This window comes from Microtus ochrogaster, unplaced genomic scaffold, assembly GCF_000317375.1.
Source record: "Microtus ochrogaster isolate Prairie Vole_2 unplaced genomic scaffold, MicOch1.0 UNK91, whole genome shotgun sequence".
NCBI classification, from domain to species: domain Eukaryota; kingdom Metazoa; phylum Chordata; class Mammalia; order Rodentia; family Cricetidae; genus Microtus; species Microtus ochrogaster.
In genome coordinates this window covers 1,221,956-1,224,845 of record NW_004949189.1, presented here as the reverse complement: position 1 = coordinate 1,224,845, position 2,890 = coordinate 1,221,956, and positions in this window count along the sequence as shown.

Genomic DNA, 2,890 nt, shown 5'->3' with positions numbered 1-2,890 from the left:
AGAGCTGGGATCAAGGGTGTGAGCCACAATACTCAGCCTCCACATTTGATTTTTAAAATAAAAGTTTTAAGATATTGGGGTTGCTGAAGATGTGGCTGAGTTAATAAGAGCTTGCATAACATGCATGACTTTCTGGGTTCAAACCCCAGCACCACAGAATCCAGGGGTGGTGCCACACACTTGTGCTCCTGTTGGCAGGGAGGTACGAACAAAAACACCAGATACTCTGTCATCTCCAGCTACGTGGGGAATCAAGATCCTGTCTCAAAACAAAATTCCCTGCCACAGCAATGACATAATCCTTTCTTCAAAGTGATCTGAGCCTGGAGGGTCAGGCTTGAGAGAGTCCCCTCCCACCACTGTCCCTGCCTGTCCTCAAAAGGTACCTCCAGCTGTACCAAGGGGACAGGTCCTGTGCTTTGTGTCCTTCTGTGTCAACTGCACCAGGGTGTCCCGTGTCCCCTGTACACAGTGTTCATGCAATTGACCCAAACTGAGGAGGTGAATCAAGACCTAAACATAACTGTCTGTATAAGAACAGGTATTTAGAGTGTAGTTAGGGATTATACTGGTTTAGTAAAGTGCTGGTTGTCGGCTCTTCTCTAATATCCATGACTTCACTAGCCCTGGGAGTTGGCCAGGTCTCCAATGTAAGTATGATTTCCCTCTTGTTGAGCAGGTCTGAAGCACAATTAGAGAGCTGGTGGGTACCAACAAGGTATGTCTGCCACTTACTGCACCCTTTGAGTAATTGTACCACGTTGGTTGTCACCATTCATGGGCATCACAGCTAGTGGGACTGTTGGTTGCTTCCTTCTCTTAGAAGCTTCCGTGAAACCTCTGTTTCTTCAAGCAGCTAACAGATGCTGAGAGCAGAGGAAACAGTGTTCCCCAAGGAGAAATACGTCAGTGAAATATATAAAATCAAATGATTATCCTAAAATCACACATAAAAGTTGGCTATATAGACTGATCAGACTGTGTTTATGTATGTAGTAGTGTGTGTGCATGTGTGTAACAACAATTAATGGAAATGAAGCCTTAAATTTGGGAAGGATAAAGAAGGGGTAGATATAAAAGGTTTGAAGGGAGGACAGGGAAGGAGCAAATGATAAAAACTAAAAGACACAAATTTTAATATAAAATACTATAAAGAAAGGTTTAAAATAAAGGTGCTTAGTTGGGCATCTATGTATCTCATGACAAGTTTCAAGAGGCTATGTGATCTGTGGCATTATCTTCAATAATCCCTGTAGATCAACTTATCAAAAACATTAATGAAACCCCATGACAAGAAGCAAAGAGATCCCCAAGGACAACAGGAGAAATAATAGGTTCATTTGAACAGAGAGTGGAGAAATATCAACAATGGACAACATAGGGAGCAAACTGGGACCAAACATAATCATTACACGGTGAGAAACAGAACAGCACACTGTTGTAGTGCAGAAGAAACAGAATCAGTAATGTATGAGGGGCTTATGCACAGCCTCTGTGTTTGATCCAGGAAAGAAGGGAAGCTCTGTGACCTTATACAGACTCCAGGATGACGTCATGCCTGACAGGCATTGGTGCTGTTGTAATGACAGGTGAGCCTGCTTACTAATACATCTCTTCATACAATATGCTCAAGGGGCTGTCAATGAATATCAGTGTGTCCTTCTGCTCCAAACTGAAGGTAAAGAATTATTCAGAGTGTTTAGATCGCCATGGAATTTACCCACTCCAAAGCCAATGTGCGAAACATGAACGAAGTCGTGCACAGAATTTCCCCTCAAGGAGGTGGCTTAGACAGCAGGAAGCTAAGGCTTTCAACAGTATTGTGCAGAATACTAAAGGAATGGCTCTGTCCACTGAGAGGGAAAACAATAGGAAACAGCATTTGATGCTATTGTATTTCTCTCTGTTATAGCCTTATCTGTTGCACTGTCCAATAGGAAAGTCTCTGGGTGTGGTGGTGTGTGTGCACTGGATGCACTGGATATGCTGTGATGTACTGCATGCATTGGATGCATCATAGTGCACTGGTTGCACTATAATGCACTGCATGCAATGGATGTAGTATGTTGCACTCGATACACTATGATGCAATGGATGCCCTATAATGTGCTCATACACCAAGCATTGAAGGAACAAAAGGGTTCTTGAGTTTGACACCAGTCTGAGCTATAGAGGGAAGCCTTGGAAATAGAGACCACTTCCTTGAGGAGAGAAGGAAAAAGAGGAAGAAACTGAGGATGAGGAGAATGAAGAGAAGGCACTTGTGGCTGTAAGATCAAATCAGTGTTGGTGCAAAAAGCTTTCCCTTACATGCTTTCCACTGCATTCTATGTGAATTCTTAATCCTCATCAACACTGATTTTTAATGTCAACAAAGTAATCTATAACTGATACATATGCAGCTCATAGTTATATATTTTGACTTGGGATCAAAATCTATGAGTTCAAAGCCATTGTTGTTGCTTCTTCATTCCAGGTAAAAAGACTATTGGAATTCTGTTGAGAAAAGGTTTCTTGCATAGAAAGCAGCAGAATGTGTGTTTGCTTCTGTAGTGAGAAGGCATTCTTTCTTGATGTCTTACCAATTGAGCCTCAATATAGGATTGTTTACTTCTTAATAATCTTAGTTTTAAAAGCTGAAAACTTCTTCATCCTCAGCACTCTCTCCTTCTCTTCATAGCTTCTTGTCAAACACCAGGGAAGTGCATTTGGCACCATTCACTTGGGTTCTCACTAATCTGCTGCTCCTGTGACAGCTACACCATCTCAAGTATATTAACCTCATCTAATAGCATTTCTGCAATAGCCTGATTCTGCTTTCTTACGGTCAATGGGTACTATAAATGCTACATATATCATTTCTATTAAAAAAAAAAAAACTAGAACGCAA